The sequence below is a fragment of the Schistocerca nitens genome, chromosome 1, assembly GCF_023898315.1.
Source record: "Schistocerca nitens isolate TAMUIC-IGC-003100 chromosome 1, iqSchNite1.1, whole genome shotgun sequence".
NCBI classification, from domain to species: Eukaryota; Metazoa; Arthropoda; class Insecta; order Orthoptera; family Acrididae; genus Schistocerca; species Schistocerca nitens.
Genome location: NC_064614.1, coordinates 831,560,583 through 831,579,213, shown reverse-complemented (window position 1 = coordinate 831,579,213; position 18,631 = coordinate 831,560,583). Strand labels below are relative to the sequence as shown.

Here is an 18,631-nt window from a genome sequence, read left to right as displayed (position 1 = left end):
CCGTCTTGCGGCTCTGTCGAACACACACTGTATACTATTCGACCGATTGGTCATGTCACCGCAAAAATGTCAACGACGGAGAAATAAAGAACAAACGAAACCTCGATCGCTATACGCGAGAGGTGACCCAAAACCCGCGACAGAGCCCAACAGAACGCTCCGCTCGCGGGGTGCTTCTTAGCCAAAAGGCCGAGAAGCGATAAGGAAAACCCGCAGTGGAAGGGCCTAAATGCTTGCAGCGTGTGCGCTCCACATGTGGGAGTGACACACGGTGGTACGGGCCGGTATGGCAACAGGCGACCGTCGAAAACATCGCAAAAGCAAGTGCCGGAAGGAACGACAATTCACGAGAGCACTCGTCAACAGCCCAGTACTAGCCTCCATGTCGAAGAGTAAACTGCGACCCCCATTTGAACGCCGCTAGCTGCCAGGGCAGTGGAGAAGGCGCGAGGCCGCCCCACAGCAGCGCCAGGCCGGCGCGAGCTACACCGGCGCGAGGCCGGCGCGAGCTACACCTAGCCGAGTGCTTACATCGTCCACCGCCTACTGCATATGCGTGTGTACACACGTATTCTGCGTGCGTGCGGCGGCGACGACGACGTTCGCGAGGAGCTAAGGTTATAACTCCAAAAAATTTAATTAAAATTATCTGTGGCCGGACCATAAGAGACGCCAACGAGGCATCTGAAGGCACTGTTGTGTGCCCCCATAAATTGCCAGCCTGGTGTAATGCGGCTGCAAGAGGGGTCCGGCTAAAGGCAAAAAAAAAAAAAAAAAAAAAAATTGAATACTTGCGATAATCTAAAATTAATTTAAAGAGTACGTGGTGTGTAAGCAGCTAACTACTGGGCACATCGACAACTACGACAAGTTTTGCTATCAGCGGAATATCTGACCACTGCAGAATATTAACCCATTTCAGGCTGTGTTTTAATTAATTTTAGGTGGGCCGATCCCGGCGGTACTGCAATGCCGGGCCAACCCGCGACAGAGGTGGAGCAAGCCCCTAGCACTCCGTCATGAGCCAAAAATGAGTTTAATATTCTGGTCCTGCGATGCAGGACGTATCAGATATTAAGCTGATAAGAACAGATTTTTTTAGTCATTGAGGTAATACTTTGGGAAGGAAGCTTAGGAAAGGTTCAACTTCGGTAGGAGTTAGCCACGAAGGTGTTGCTCGACGGCGGCTGCAGGCAGATGGAGCACCGGAGCGTCACACTTCGGGCGGACGTAACTAAGAATTATCTTAGGAATATAAGATCTTGGTGTGATCCAGAGAATTGTTCTGGCCAAGATGGAGCGTGTCATACGCTTGTGTTCAACCCCGGTGGAGATCCAGACGTAGCTGGCCGGGGGAAAAATAGGAAAGCGAGCAGAGCGAGGGTTCATATGGGAAGGCGCATATGCCACTCAACTCTGCCGCCGGTGTCAACAGCGAAGGCTGGACACACACGAGACCGGTCTGCATCTGCCGCGCTCCAGATCGCCACCATTCGATCGAGCAGGGGGCAGATGGGGCCTGAGCATCTCGCAACCCTCGTCAAAATCGGGAGAAAATGAGGGAGAAGTATTCAATGCAGGGCGAGTCCGGCAGAAGCACCAGCAGTTGCTGCCCTCACAGCAAGGCTGGCCACGTTCCGGAGCCGCCACTGCAGCTTCGTCATAATCGGGCATTGGGAGACCAATGACTAAAGAAATACATCGCGTATCTAGTGTTTTGTATCCGACCTTACCAGCATTAAGCTGATAAGAACAGATACTACACTTTTTTTTTTTTTTGTTTAACGCAGCACGTTAAGCTGTGTGCTGGTAGTGGCAAGCCTTATTGCCAGAAAACGAAAATAAAAAACAGAGGCACACTCTGCTATGCCACATGGAACGTCGACACAATACTCAGAAACACACCTCCCTCTGCAGGTGTGAAGCAATTGGTGGTTTTGAACTAAAAGAAATAAAGAAATAAAGACATAAATGAAGGCAAAGTAAAACCAGGGACGGCAGGACACACAAATGAAACGGAACTGGCGAGATAATCCCATCGCCATAGAATTAACGAAGGATAATCCTCTAAGAATATTACGTGTTTTCCAATTTTCCCAGAATTACTCATAAATGTTTTCTCAATTCCCAGGGAACCAATTGTCAAATCAGTTGTATCACAGAATAGCCTACTCCAGTGATGCCCAGAAGGCCAATGCCAAATTTAGGGTATACTAGGTGCTTTAGTTAACCCTGAACACCTTTTGGTATCCATGAATCATGGCAACCTTCAAAAACCGAGCAAAGGTATTGGTGTATGTCCGTTCAGATTCCATCAGGCGATGCTGGCTCCACAGGTAATCCATGAAGGTGACAGCATCGGTGAGGGAAAGGTCATAGATCGTGAAAATGGTGTGGCCCAAGAGCCACACCATTGCGTTACGTCGCGTCCGGGGGTTGGTTTGAAGATCAGGGGTAAGGAACCAGTCGATGGATACATTGTCCGGTGTCGTCCCGCCAATCAGCGCTAAGAGCCCACGGGCAAGGTCCCACACTTCCGTGACGAGGGGGCAGAGGAGACGGTGTTCTCTGGTATCGATGTCACCACACCGGCCGCAAGCAGCCGATGGCCGTAGACGGATGGCCGCCAGGCGATGATTGGTGGGAATCAAGTTGTTGACGACACGATACCAGAGCGCCGAAACTTCCGTGGGAAGGGCGGAGTTGTTGATATTAGCCCAAACATGGCGCCAAATGACGGATGGTCGTCTGCCCTCCAATTTATGCGGTGTGGGCTGGCCGCGAAGTGCATGGTAAAGGCGCCGCGATGTGCGCGCCTTGTCCGTGGCCACTGGGAGGACATAACTGCGGTGGAGATAATAGTCTTTTACCGTCGTCAGCCGGAACGGAATATGCGTCAAACACACCGGTGCACGCGCCGAGTGTGGACGATAACGGTCGAAGAGGACCGCTGTAGTCCCGCCTGGGTCGGCGTCGCGCAAAGTGGCAACACGGTGAATCAGAAGGGCCGCACATTTCCGGGAAAAGTCAATGAGGCCGAGGCCACCATCGACCTTCGGCAGTGTACAAGTCAGCGCATCAACCTTGAACAGCGCATGCCGCCACAAAAGCCAATATACCGCTTGTGATATGGCTCGGCCGATCTGTTTTGGTAGCGTAAGGAGTTGGGCGACATACCATGCCCGTGAGAGGAGATAACCATTAATCAGCTGGACGCGTTGATGGAGGTCGAGTCGCCGATCAGCGTGGCTCACGCAAAGGCCTCTGATGCGTGTTAGAAGCCGCCGCCACGTGAGGGTTAACATACGCTGCGGACAGGCAGTCACCTCAAGACCCAAGATACGCTGTTCCCCCACAACGCGGTACCAGGGGCGTTCGACGGTCAACGAACGGGGCCCTAGCGGAAGCAGCACGGTCTTGTTGGGATTTAACTGAGCACCGGAGGCCCGTTCGTAGACGTCGAGGACGCGGCGAACGGAATCGATGTCCCTGGCGTTAGCAACAAACACACCAACGTCGTCGGCGTAGGCCGCACAGCGGAAGGTGACGCCTGGAAGAGCGACACCGTCGACCAACCGGCCAATGTCACGCAGCATGGGGTCTAGCGCTAAGGCAAACAGATACATCGACAAGGGACATCCCTGTCGAACCGACCGTCTGATAGGAATGGGGCGCGACCGGCAACCGTTCACCACGACAGTGGAATTCGCCCCATGCAAGAAGTTGCGGATGATGCGTATGAAGCGCTCCCCAAAACCCATCCGCGACATAACGGCCAGCAGGTAAGGGTGCGAGACTCTGTCAAAGGCACCGGCGAAGTCCAAGGAAAGAATGGCAGCTGAGGTGCGAGTGTCGGCGGTGAGGAGGACAACATCGCGGTACAGGGAAGCGGCGGTGAAGATGTTCCGACGCGAAACGCCACAGGATTGAGTGGGGCAAAGTACCTTAGTCATCGCCTGTTTGAGACGAGAGGCCACACATCGTGCCACCAACTTATAGTCAGTGTTAAGAACAGTGATAGGACGCAGGTCCTGAGCTCGACAGTGGCCAGTCACCTTTGGAATAAGGGCAATACGTCCAGTTAAAAATTCGGCGGGTAAGTCGCATCCAGCGAAAATCTCCTCGCACATTGTGCAGAAACGGTCGCCGAGCAGGTCCCAAAATTGTCGGTAGAACTCATAAGGGAGACCGTCGGGGCCAGGTGACTTGTGTCCCGGACAGGCACGGAGGACAGATGTGAGTTCAGCGAGTGTCAGTGGCTCGGTTAAAGAGCCGCGGTCATGACGATCCAAAGAAGTTGGCACCCCACTGATAAGTGCATGTTGGGCGGCGACGTCGACCTCAACATCCTGGAAGAGGTTGGTGAAATGGTCCGTCAGGTGTTGGAGGACTTCACGGTAGTCTGTGATACGCGTACCATCGTCTGCTTTAAGGCGCAGAATGGCGTTCTTCTTGGCACGAGTTCGTTCAGAGGCAAGGTGATAGATGGATGGCCTCTCGCCTTCAATCAGGTATTCAGAACGACACCGCACCACCATACCGTCGGCTTTCTCCCGAGAGAAGCGAAGGATTTTCGCTTTAATTTTGTTGAGGCGCATGCGGAGCTGATCATACCTGTCAGCAGGAAGAGTCAGGGCGTCAATGAGACACTGCTGATAGAAGGCTAACGTGCTACGTTTCCAGTGGGCGACGTCGCGACTATATTGTCGGAGAACACGTCGCAGCCGGGGTTTCGCACAGCGGAGCCACCAAACCACCTTGGTAGGGTACCGGGAAGTGTCCGTGAGACAGTCCTGCCATGTTTTCGTGACAAGAGCACGAAGTTCGGGCATTGGCAGATGAAGGGTATTCATCTTCCAAAAGGTGCCACGAGGAACCGGGGCTGGACCCGCGATACGCAAGGAACACGAGTACGCACAGTGGTCACTAAAGGCCACGGGTATGACTTGGACGGCACAAAGGGCGGGAGTCAAATCAGTCGAGACATAAACACGATCTATACGGCTGGCTCCAGTGGGATAGATGTGGGTAAATTGCGTGTAGGCGGGATGAAAGTGGCGCCACGTGTCAGTAAGGTCAGCCGCTCGAAGGAGTGAAGCGAGCGCTTCACACCGCATAGGCGTCGGAACCTGGTCAACTCCGGCTACCACACAGTTGAAGTCTCCGCCAAAGACGATAGGGCGACGAGCTGCTAAGAAAGGGGGGATATCAGACCGAAAAAGTGTCGTTCTGTCATGCCTGTGGTTAGCACCGGAAGGAGCATAGACATTTAGAAAAAGGACATCTTGAAGGATACATGCAAGGACACGACCGTTGGGGAGCGTGGTAACATGGGATGGAGTGAACTCTGATCGGTAGAGCAAAGCAGTACCCCGCCGGGCGTCAGGGTCGATGTTATACAGTGCCTCATAACCAACTAGGTCAGATAGAAAGGGGGCACAAACCTCCTGGAGAAATACCACATCAAACGCACCAAGGCGGAGAAAGTCCTTCAAAGAGCGAAGTTTGACCGGATTAGAGATGGAGTTAATATTGACCGTTAAAAGGGAGAGGGCTCCTGGCGGACGGTCAAAGGCAGGCATGGGAGAGCAACACAGAGGAAATAACGGCAGATAGGGTCACGGCCGTAGGGAAGCAGGTGTGGAAACATCCACATCGGAACCCCGCTATATCACCCCGGATGTGAGAAAATAATACCAAGCAGCTCATGTGGGGAAAGCCCACTCAATCACGCATTTCATCGCCCTCGTCGTCAGCCCAGTTCAGGCCTCCCCCATCGGCAGGATAGTCCGAGCCAGGCGGCGCAGACGGTTCGGACGCAGTAGGATGTGAAAGGGTACGAGTACGCTGCAGTGGCTGATCGCTACCCTGGTCATGTTTCCGTTTTGCAGGGATCGCTCCCCGATCTCGCGATGAACTGATAAGAGCCTCTAGTTGTCGAGCAGTTTGCCGCATACCGCCCGAGCGGTCAGCGGAAACAGAGCGGGAAACCGAGGAGGCCTGAGAGTCAGTCTCACTGCCGCTTTCAGGGGGACGGAAAACGTCCGCCGCCTCCGCCGATTGGTCTGGGTTCGCCTTCTTGCGTCGATGACGACGGCGGGGGGACTTAGCGTCATCTGCCGGGAGGGGCGGGGTAGGAATAACGACCTCCATCTGTTCTACAGCGACCACGTCACTCGCCATAGCGGGCACATCAGCCGCCGCCGGCGGTACCGCCACAACGGGCGCCCGGTCCGGGACGGGTTCGTCAACCGGTGCACTGGGTGCCGGTTGCACTGCATCTGGCGGGGGTGACACGTCAGGCCGCTCAGCGGGACGGCGGGCAGCACCGGCCACTACCTCGCTGAGGAGAGGCACAAGGTCGGTACCAGCAGCGCGTTCCCGCGGCAGTTGCACAGGGCGCCGGCGCGGGCAATCCACGCGGAGATGCTCCGTCGATTGACAAAGGGAGCAAGTCTGCGGTTGCCCAATATAGGTGACCTGGGCCCTGGTACTCGCAATATTTAAATACGACGGTACGTGCTGGCGGAGGTCCAGGCGGACACTACGAACGCCGCTGTTGCCCTGGAAGCGGTAGGCACTGCCCCACCTCTCATTCGTGATGCTGAGCACCGTGCCATACCGCGACAAGACACGGCCGATTACTTCATTCGGACACTCAGGGGGTACGTTGAACACCCGCACAGTCCGTATGCCAAACCCAGACGGCACGATTGTCACTGTACCAACACTGCCATCGAAATAGCGGAACGGATGTTCGCCCGCTAGAGCCAGGCCATTCTTTTCGTATTGCTCCTGGTTGACGAATTTCACAAATAACGAAAACAACACGAAATCCAGTTGGAAGGTGTCAACATCATGTTCCGGTACACGTAGATCGCCAAAAATCCATTCTTGTATTTCAAACGCGGTCGGCCGTCTTGCGGCTCTGTCGAACACACACTGTATACTATTCGACCGATTGGTCATGTCACCGCAAAAATGTCAACGACGGAGAAATAAAGAACAAACGAAACCTCGATCGCTATACGCGAGAGGTGACCCAAAACCCGCGACAGAGCCCAACAGAACGCTCCGCTCGCGGGGTGCTTCTTAGCCAAAAGGCCGAGAAGCGATAAGGAAAACCCGCAGTGGAAGGGCCTAAATGCTTGCAGCGTGTGCGCTCCACATGTGGGAGTGACACACGGTGGTACGGGCCGGTATGGCAACAGGCGACCGTCGAAAACATCGCAAAAGCAAGTGCCGGAAGGAACGACAATTCACGAGAGCACTCGTCAACAGCCCAGTACTAGCCTCCATGTCGAAGAGTAAACTGCGACCCCCATTTGAACGCCGCTAGCTGCCAGGGCAGTGGAGAAGGCGCGAGGCCGCCCCACAGCAGCGCCAGGCCGGCGCGAGCTACACCGGCGCGAGGCCGGCGCGAGCTACACCTAGCCGAGTGCTTACATCGTCCACCGCCTACTGCATATGCGTGTGTACACACGTATTCTGCGTGCGTGCGGCGGCGACGACGACGTTCGCGAGGAGCTAAGGTTATAACTCCAAAAAATTTAATTAAAATTATCTGTGGCCGGACCATAAGAGACGCCAACGAGGCATCTGAAGGCACTGTTGTGTGCCCCCATAAATTGCCAGCCTGGTGTAATGCGGCTGCAAGAGGGGTCCGGCTAAAGGCAAAAAAAAAAAAAAAAAAAAAATTGAATACTTGCGATAATCTAAAATTAATTTAAAGAGTACGTGGTGTGTAAGCAGCTAACTACTGGGCACATCGACAACTACGACAAGTTTTGCTATCAGCGGAATATCTGACCACTGCAGAATATTAACCCATTTCAGGCTGTGTTTTAATTAATTTTAGGTGGGCCGATCCCGGCGGTACTGCAATGCCGGGCCAACCCGCGACAGAGGTGGAGCAAGCCCCTAGCACTCCGTCATGAGCCAAAAATGAGTTTAATATTCTGGTCCTGCGATGCAGGACGTATCAGATATTAAGCTGATAAGAACAGATACTACACTTTTTTTTTTATTTTTTTATTTTTTTTTTTATTTTTTTTTGTTTTTTTTTTGTTTTTTTTTTGTTTTTTTTTCTTTTTTTTTTTTTTTGGGCCTCCTTCCTCCCCTATAGCCCTTCCTTGTCCTCTCCAAAAATGCCGCCATCCTCGAGTGTCAACGCAGCACGTAAACCAGGGTGCTGGTAGTGGCAAGCCTTATTGCCAGAAACGAATATAAATAAAAGAAAATAAAACCAGAGGCACACTCTGCTATGCCTCAGGGAGCGTCGACACACTACTCAGAAATTCACCTCTCTCTGCAGGTGTGAAGCAAGTGATGGTTTCGAACTAAAGGAATAAAGAAATAAAGACATAAATGAAGGCAAAGTAAAAACAGGGACGGCAGCACACACAAATGAAAAACGAAACTAGCGAGATAATCCCATCGCCTATAGAATTAACAAAAATAAGAATCTTCTAAGATTTATTACGTGTTTCCCATTTTACCAGGAATGCCTCATGTAAAGGTCATTCAATTCTCATGTAACCAATTTTCAAATCATTTATGACACAGAGTAGTCGACTCCAGTGATGCCCAGAAGGCCAATGTCAAAGTTAGGGTATAGGAAGTCGAGGGTAGGTTGAGAGTCGCAGTGACATAGCTCCAGGGGTAATCCAGGCAATACCTGGACGAGGTGCCTTAGTCAACCCTGAACACCTTTTGGTATCCATGAATCATGGGAACCTTCAAAAACCGAGCAAAGGTATTGGTGTATGTCCGGTTAGATTCCGTCAGGCGATGCTGGCTCCACAGGTAGTACATAAAGGTGACAGCATCGGTGATGGAAAGGTCATAGATTGTGAAAATGGTGTGGCCCAAGAGCCACACCATTGCGTTTCGTCGCGTCCGGGGGTTGGTTTGAAGATCAGGGGTGAGGAACCAGTCGATGGACACATTGTCCGGTGTCGTCCCACCAATCAGCGCTAAGAGCACACGGGCAAGGTCCCACACTTCCGCGACGTGAGGGCAGAGGAATCGGTGTTCTCTGGTATCGACGTCACCACACCGGCCGCAAGCAGCCGAGGGCTGTAGACGGATGGCCGCCAGGCGATGGTTGGTAGGTATCAAATTGTTGACAACACGATACCAGAGCGCCGAAACGTCCGTGGGAAGGGCGGAGTTGTTGATATTAGCCCAAACATGGCGCCAGATGACGGACGGTCGCCTGTCCTCCAATTTATGCGGTGTGGGCTGGCCGCGAAGTGCATGGTAAAGGCGCCGCGATGTGCGCGCCTTGTCCGTGGCCACTAGGAGGACATAACTGCGGTGGAGATAATAGTCTTTTACCGTCGTCAGCCGGAACGGAATATGCGTCAAACACACCGGTGCACGCGCTGAGTGTGGACGATAACGGTCGAAGAGGACCGCTGTAGTCCCGCCTGGGTCGGCGTCGCGCAAAGTGGCAACACGGTGAATCAGCAGGGCCGCACATTTCCGGGAAAAGTCAATGAGGCCGAGGCCACCATCGACCTTCGGCAGCGTACAAGTCAGCGCATCAACCTTGAACAGCGCATGCCGCCACAAAAGCCAATATACCGCTTGTGATATGGCTCGGCCGATCTGTTTGGGTAGCGTAAGGAGTTGGGCGACATACCATGCCCGTGATAGGAGATAACCATTAATCAGCTGGACGCGTTGATGGAGGTCGAGTCGCCGATCAGCGTGGCTCACGCAAAGGCCTCGGATGCGTGTTAGAAGCCGCCGCCACGTGAGGGTTAACATACGCTGCGGACAGGCAGTCACCTCAAGACCCAAGATACGCTGTTCCCCCACAACGCGGTACCAGGGGCGTTCGACGGTCAACGAACGGGGCCCTAGCGGAAGCAGCACGGTCTTGTTGGGATTTAACTGAGCACCGGAGGCCCGTTCGTAGACGTCGAGGACGCGGCGAACGGAATCGATGTCCCTGGCGTTAGCAACAAACACACCAACGTCGTCGGCGTAGGCCGCACAGCGGAAGGTGACGCCTGGAAGAGCGACACCGTCGACCAACCGGCCAATGTCACGCAGCATGGGGTCTAGCGCTAAGGCAAACAGATACATCGACAAGGGACATCCCTGTCGAACCGACCGTCTGATAGGAATGGGGCGCGACCGGCAACCGTTCACCACGACAGTGGAATTCGCCCCATGCAAGAAATTGCGGATGATGCGTATGAAGCGCTCCCCAAAACCCATCCGCGACATAACGGCCAGTAGGTAAGGGTGCGAGACTCTGTCAAAGGCACCGGCGAAGTCCAAGGAAAGAATGGCAGCTGAGGTGCGAGTGTCGGCGGTGAGGAGGACAACATCGCGGTACAGGGAAGCGGCGGTGAAGATGTTCCGACGCGAAACGCCACAGGATTGAGTGGGGCAAAGTACCTTAGTCATCGCCTGTTTGAGACGGGAGGCCACACATCGTGCCACCAACTTATAGTCAGTGTTAAGAACAGTGATAGGACGCAGGTCCTGAGCTCGACAGTGGCCAGTCACCTTTGGAATAAGGGCAATACGTCCAGTTAAAAATTCGGCGGGTAAGTCGCATCCAGCGAAAATCTCCTCGCACATTGTACAGAAACGGTCGCCGAGCAGGTCCCAAAAGTGTTGGTAGAACTCATAAGGGAGACCGTCGGGGCCAGGTGACTTGTGTCCCGGACAGGCACGGAGGACAGATGTGAGTTCAGCGAGTGTCAGTGGCTCGGTTAAAGAGCCGCGGTCATGACGATCCAAAGAAGTTGGCACCCCACTGATAAGTGCATGTTGGGCGGCGACGTCGACCTCAACATCCTGGAAGAGGTTGGTGAAATGGTCCGTCAGGTGTAGGAGGACTTCACGGTAGTCTGTGATACGCGTACCATCGTCTGCTGTAAGGCGCAGAATGGCGTTCTTCTTGGCACGAGTTCGTTCAGAGGCAAGGTGATAGATGGATGGCCTCTCGCCTTCAATCAGGTATTCAGAACGACACCGCACCACCATACCGTCGGCTTTCTCCCGAGAGAAGCGAAGGATTTTCGCTTTAATTTTGTTGAGGCGCATGCGGAGCTGATCATACCTGTCAGCAGGAAGAGTCAGGGCGTCAATGAGACACTGCTGATAGAAGGCTAACGTGCTACGTTTCCAGTGGGCGACGTCGCGACTATATTGTCGGAGAACACGTCGCAGCCGGGGTTTCGCACAGCGGAGCCACCAAACCACCGTGGTAGGGTACCGGGAAGTGTCCGTGAGACAGTCCTGCCATGTTTTCGTGACAAGAGCACGAAGTTCGGGCATTGGCAGATGAAGGGTATTCATCTTCCAAAAGGTGCCACGAGGAACCGGGGCTGGACCCGCGATACGCAAGGAACACGAGTACGCACAGTGGTCACTAAAGGCCACGGGTATGACTTGGACGGCACAAAGGGCGGGAGTCAAATCAGTCGAGACATAAACACGATCTATACGGCTGGCTCCAGTGGGATAGATGTGGGTAAATTGCGTGTAGGCGGGATGAAAGTGGCGCCACGTGTCAGTAAGGTCAGCCGCTCGAAGGAGTGAAGCGAGCGCTTCACACCGCATAGGCGTCGGGACCTGGTCAACTCCGGCTACCACACAGTTGAAGTCTCCGCCAAAGACAATAGGGCGACGAGCTGCTAAGAAAGGGGGGATATCAGACTGAAAAAGTGTCGTTCTGTCATGCCTGTGGTTAGCACCGGAAGGAGCATAGACATTTAGAAAAAGGACATCTTGAAGGATACATGCAAGGACACGACCGTTGGGGAGCGTGGTAACATGGGATGGAGTGAACTCTGATCGGTAGAGCAAAGCAGTACCCCGCCGGGCGTCAGGGTCGATGTTATACAGTGCCTCATAACCAACTAGGTCAGATAGAAAAGGGGCACAAACCTCCTGGAGAAATACCACATCAAACGCACCAAGGCGGAGAAAGTCCTTCAAAGAGCGAAGTTTGACCGGATTGGAGATGGAGTTAATATTGACCGTTAAAAGGGAGAGGGCTCCCGGCGGACGGTCAAAGGCAGGCATGGGAGAGCAACACAGAGGAAATAACGGCAGATAGGGTCACGGCCGTAGGGAAGCAGGTGTGGAAACATCCACATCGGAACCTCGCTATATCACCCCGGATGTGAGAAAAGAATATCAAGCAGCTCATGTGGGGAAAGCCCACTCAATCACGCATTTCATCGCCCTCGTCGTCAGCCCAGTTCAGGCCTCCCCCATCGGCAGGATAGTCCGAGCCAGGCGGCGCAGACGGTTCGGACGCAGTAGGATGTGAAAGGGTACGAGTACGCTGCAGTGGCTGATCGCTACCCTGGTCATGTTTCCGTTTTGCAGGGATCGCTCCCCGATCTCGCGATGAACTGATAAGAGCCTCTAGTTGTCGAGCAGTTTGCCGCATACCGCCCGAGCGGTCAGCGGAAACAGAGCGGGAAACCGAGGAGGCCTGAGAGTCAGTCTCACTGCCGCTTTCAGGGGGACGGAAAACGTCCGCCGCCTCCGCCGATTGGTCTGGGTTCGCCTTCTTGCGTCGATGACGACGGCGGGGGGACTTAGCGTCATCTGCCGGGAGGGGCGGGGTAGGAATAACGACCTCCATCTGTTCTACAGCGACCACATCACTCGCCATAGCGGGCACATCAGCCGCCGCCGGCGGTACCGCCACAACGGGCGCCCGGTCCGGGACGGGTTCGTCAACCGGTGCACTGGGTGCCGGTTGCACTGCATCTGGCGGGGGTGACACGTCAGGCCGCTCAGCGGGACGGCGGGCAGCACCCGCCACTACCTCGCTGAGGAGAGGCACAAGGTCGGTACCAGCAGCGCGTTCCCGCGGCAGTTGCACAGGGCGCCGGCGCGGGCAATCCACGCGGAGATGCTCCGTCGATTGACAAAGGGAGCAAGTCTGCGGTTGCCCAATATAGGTGACCTGGGCCCTGGTACTCGCAATATTTAAATACGACGGTACGTGCTGGCGGAGGTCCATGCGGACACTACGAACGCCGCTGTTGCCCTGGAAGCGGTAGGCACTGCCCCACCTCTCATTCGTGATGCTGAGCACCGTGCCATACCGCGACAAGACACGGCCGATGACTTCATTCGGACACTCAGGGGGTACGTTGAACACCCGCACAGTCCGTATGCCAAACCCAGACGGCACGATTGTCACTGTACCAACACTGCCATCGAAATAGCGGAACGGATGTTCGCCCGCTAGAGCCAGGCCATACTTTTCGTATTGCTCCTGGTTGACGAATTTCACAAATAACGAAAACAACACGAAATCCAGTTGGAAGGTGTCAACATCATGTTCCGGTACACGTAGATCGCCAAAAATCCATTCTTGTATTTCAAACGCGGTCGGCCGTCTTGCGGCTCTGTCGAACACACACTGAATACTATTCGACCGATTGGTCATGTCACCGCAAAAATGTCAACGACGGAGAAATAAAGAACAAACGAAACCTCGATCGCTATACGCGAGAGGTGACCCAAAACCCGCGACAGAGCCCAACAGAACGCTCCGCTCGCGGGGTGCTTCTTAGCCAAAAGGCCGAGAAGCGATAAGGAAAACCCGCAGTGGAAGGGCCTAAATGCTTGCAGCGTGTGCGCTCCACATGTGGGAGTGACACACGGTGGTACGGGCCGGTATGGCAACAGGCGACCGTCGAAAACATCGCAAAAGCAAGTGCCGGAAGGAACGACAATTCACGAGAGCACTCGTCAACAGCCCAGTACTAGCCTCCATGTCGAAGAGTAAACTGCGACCCCCATTTGAACGCCGCTAGCTGCCAGGGCAGTGGAGAAGGCGCGAGGCCGCCCCACAGCAGCGCCAGGCCGGCGCGAGCTACACCGGCGCGAGGCCGGCGCGAGCTACACCTAGCCGAGTGCTTACATCGTCCACCGCCTACTGCATATGCGTGTGTACACACGTATTCTGCGTGCGTGCGGCGGCGACGACGACGTTCGCGAGGAGCTAAGGTTATAACTCCAAAAAATTTAATTAAAATTATCTGTGGCCGGACCATAAGAGACGCCAACGAGGCATCTGAAGGCACTGTTGTGTGCCCCCATAAATTGCCAGCCTGGTGTAATGCGGCTGCAAGAGGGGTCCGGCTAAAGGCAAAAAAAAAAAAAAAAAAAAAAATTGAATACTTGCGATAATCTAAAATTAATTTAAAGAGTACGTGGTGTGTAAGCAGCTAACTACTGGGCACATCGACAACTACGACAAGTTTTGCTATCAGCGGAATATCTGACCACTGCAGAATATTAACCCATTTCAGGCTGTGTTTTAATTAATTTTAGGTGGGCCGATCCCGGCGGTACTGCAATGCCGGGCCAACCCGCGACAGAGGTGGAGCAAGCCCCTAGCACTCCGTCATGAGCCAAAAATGAGTTTAATATTCTGGTCCTGCGATGCAGGACGTATCAGATATTAAGCTGATAAGAACAGATACTACACTTTTTTTTTTATTTTTTTATTTTTTTTTTTATTTTTTTTTGTTTTTTTTTTGTTTTTTTTTTTGTTTTTTTTTCTTTTTTTTTTTTTTTTGGGCCTCCTTCCTCCCCTATAGCCCTTCCTTGTCCTCTCCAAAAATGCCGCCATCCTCGAGTGTCAACGCAGCACGTAAACCAGGGTGCTGGTAGTGGCAAGCCTTATTGCCAGAAACGAATATAAATAAAAGAAAATAAAACCAGAGGCACACTCTGCTATGCCTCAGGGAGCGTCGACACACTACTCAGAAATTCACCTCTCTCTGCAGGTGTGAAGCAAGTGATGGTTTCGAACTAAAGGAATAAAGAAATAAAGACATAAATGAAGGCAAAGTAAAAACAGGGACGGCAGCACACACAAATGAAAAACGAAACTAGCGAGATAATCCCATCGCCTATAGAATTAACAAAAATAAGAATCTTCTAAGATTTATTACGTGTTTCCCATTTTACCAGGAATGCCTCATGTAAAGGTCATTCAATTCTCATGTAACCAATTTTCAAATCATTTATGACACAGAGTAGTCGACTCCAGTGATGCCCAGAAGGCCAATGTCAAAGTTAGGGTATAGGAAGTCGAGGGTAGGTTGAGAGTCGCAGTGACATAGCTCCAGGGGTAATCCAGGCAATACCTGGACGAGGTGCCTTAGTCAACCCTGAACACCTTTTGGTATCCATGAATCATGGGAACCTTCAAAAACCGAGCAAAGGTATTGGTGTATGTCCGGTTAGATTCCGTCAGGCGATGCTGGCTCCACAGGTAGTACATAAAGGTGACAGCATCGGTGATGGAAAGGTCATAGATTGTGAAAATGGTGTGGCCCAAGAGCCACACCATTGCGTTTCGTCGCGTCCGGGGGTTGGTTTGAAGATCAGGGGTGAGGAACCAGTCGATGGACACATTGTCCGGTGTCGTCCCACCAATCAGCGCTAAGAGCACACGGGCAAGGTCCCACACTTCCGCGACGTGAGGGCAGAGGAATCGGTGTTCTCTGGTATCGACGTCACCACACCGGCCGCAAGCAGCCGAGGGCTGTAGACGGATGGCCGCCAGGCGATGGTTGGTAGGTATCAAATTGTTGACAACACGATACCAGAGCGCCGAAACGTCCGTGGGAAGGGCGGAGTTGTTGATATTAGCCCAAACATGGCGCCAGATGACGGACGGTCGCCTGTCCTCCAATTTATGCGGTGTGGGCTGGCCGCGAAGTGCATGGTAAAGGCGCCGCGATGTGCGCGCCTTGTCCGTGGCCACTAGGAGGACATAACTGCGGTGGAGATAATAGTCTTTTACCGTCGTCAGCCGGAACGGAATATGCGTCAAACACACCGGTGCACGCGCTGAGTGTGGACGATAACGGTCGAAGAGGACCGCTGTAGTCCCGCCTGGGTCGGCGTCGCGCAAAGTGGCAACACGGTGAATCAGCAGGGCCGCACATTTCCGGGAAAAGTCAATGAGGCCGAGGCCACCATCGACCTTCGGCAGCGTACAAGTCAGCGCATCAACCTTGAACAGCGCATGCCGCCACAAAAGCCAATATACCGCTTGTGATATGGCTCGGCCGATCTGTTTGGGTAGCGTAAGGAGTTGGGCGACATACCATGCCCGTGATAGGAGATAACCATTAATCAGCTGGACGCGTTGATGGAGGTCGAGTCGCCGATCAGCGTGGCTCACGCAAAGGCCTCGGATGCGTGTTAGAAGCCGCCGCCACGTGAGGGTTAACATACGCTGCGGACAGGCAGTCACCTCAAGACCCAAGATACGCTGTTCCCCCACAACGCGGTACCAGGGGCGTTCGACGGTCAACGAACGGGGCCCTAGCGGAAGCAGCACGGTCTTGTTGGGATTTAACTGAGCACCGGAGGCCCGTTCGTAGACGTCGAGGACGCGGCGAACGGAATCGATGTCCCTGGCGTTAGCAACAAACACACCAACGTCGTCGGCGTAGGCCGCACAGCGGAAGGTGACGCCTGGAAGAGCGACACCGTCGACCAACCGGCCAATGTCACGCAGCATGGGGTCTAGCGCTAAGGCAAACAGATACATCGACAAGGGACATCCCTGTCGAACCGACCGTCTGATAGGAATGGGGCGCGACCGGCAACCGTTCACCACGACAGTGGAATTCGCCCCATGCAAGAAATTGCGGATGATGCGTATGAAGCGCTCCCCAAAACCCATCCGCGACATAACGGCCAGTAGGTAAGGGTGCGAGACTCTGTCAAAGGCACCGGCGAAGTCCAAGGAAAGAATGGCAGCTGAGGTGCGAGTGTCGGCGGTGAGGAGGACAACATCGCGGTACAGGGAAGCGGCGGTGAAGATGTTCCGACGCGAAACGCCACAGGATTGAGTGGGGCAAAGTACCTTAGTCATCGCCTGTTTGAGACGGGAGGCCACACATCGTGCCACCAACTTATAGTCAGTGTTAAGAACAGTGATAGGACGCAGGTCCTGAGCTCGACAGTGGCCAGTCACCTTTGGAATAAGGGCAATACGTCCAGTTAAAAATTCGGCGGGTAAGTCGCATCCAGCGAAAATCTCCTCGCACATTGTACAGAAACGGTCGCCGAGCAGGTCCCAAAAGTGTTGGTAGAACTCATAAGGGAGACCGTCGGGGCCAGGTGACTTGTGTCCCGGACAGGCACGGAGGACAGATGTGAGTTCAGCGAGTGTCAGTGGCTCGGTTAAAGAGCCGCGGTCATGACGATCCAAAGAAGTTGGCACCCCACTGATAAGTGCATGTTGGGCGGCGACGTCGACCTCAACATCCTGGAAGAGGTTGGTGAAATGGTCCGTCAGGTGTAGGAGGACTTCACGGTAGTCTGTGATACGCGTACCATCGTCTGCTGTAAGGCGCAGAATGGCGTTCTTCTTGGCACGAGTTCGTTCAGAGGCAAGGTGATAGATGGATGGCCTCTCGCCTTCAATCAGGTATTCAGAACGACACCGCACCACCATACCGTCGGCTTTCTCCCGAGAGAAGCGAAGGATTTTCGCTTTAATTTTGTTGAGGCGCATGCGGAGCTGATCATACCTGTCAGCAGGAAGAGTCAGGGCGTCAATGAGACACTGCTGATAGAAGGCTAACGTGCTACGTTTCCAGTGGGCGACGTCGCGACTATATTGTCGGAGAACACGTCGCAGCCGGGGTTTCGCACAGCGGAGCCACCAAACCACCGTGGTAGGGTACCGGGAAGTGTCCGTGAGACAGTCCTGCCATGTTTTCGTGACAAGAGCACGAAGTTCGGGCATTGGCAGATGAAGGGTATTCATCTTCCAAAAGGTGCCACGAGGAACCGGGGCTGGACCCGCGATACGCAAGGAACACGAGTACGCACAGTGGTCACTAAAGGCCACGGGTATGACTTGGACGGCACAAAGGGCGGGAGTCAAATCAGTCGAGACATAAACACGATCTATACGGCTGGCTCCAGTGGGATAGATGTGGGTAAATTGCGTGTAGGCGGGATGAAAGTGGCGCCACGTGTCAGTAAGGTCAGCCGCTCGAAGGAGTGAAGCGAGCGCTTCACACCGCATAGGCGTCGGGACCTGGTCAACTCCGGCTACCACACAGTTGAAGTCTCCGCCAAAGACAATAGGGCGACGAGCTGCTAAGAAAGGGGGGATATCAGACTGAAAAAGTGTCGTTCTGTCATGCCTGTGGTTAGCACCGGAAGGAGCATAGACATTTAGAAAAAGGACATCTTGAAGGATACATGCAAGGACACGACCGTTGGGGAGCGTGGTAACATGGGATGGAGTGAACTCTGATCGGTAGAGCAAAGCAGTACCCCGCCGGGCGTCAGGGTCGATGTTATACAGTGCCTCATAACCAACTAGGTCAGATAGAAAAGGGGCACAAACCTCCTGGAGAAATACCACATCAAACGCACCAAGGCGGAGAAAGTCCTTCAAAGAGCGAAGTTTGACCGGATTGGAGATGGAGTTAATATTGACCGTTAAAAGGGAGAGGGCTCCCGGCGGACGGTCAAAGGCAGGCATGGGAGAGCAACACAGAGGAAATAACGGCAGATAGGGTCACGGCCGTAGGGAAGCAGGTGTGGAAACATCCACATCGGAACCTCGCTATATCACCCCGGATGTGAGAAA

General features: G+C 53.7%; 3 pseudogenes; all 3 read right to left on the bottom strand.

The window, feature by feature from the left end:
- Positions 1-939: 939 nt before the first annotated feature.
- Positions 940-1,115, bottom strand: LOC126204547 (U2 spliceosomal RNA; annotated as a pseudogene).
- Positions 1,116-7,853: 6,738 nt separating this feature from the next.
- On the bottom strand, positions 7,854-8,027 carry LOC126204466 (U2 spliceosomal RNA; annotated as a pseudogene).
- A 6,296-nt stretch (positions 8,028-14,323) lies between these two features.
- LOC126204461 (U2 spliceosomal RNA) lies at positions 14,324-14,497 on the bottom strand (annotated as a pseudogene).
- Between the last annotated feature and the right edge of the window lie 4,134 nt (positions 14,498-18,631).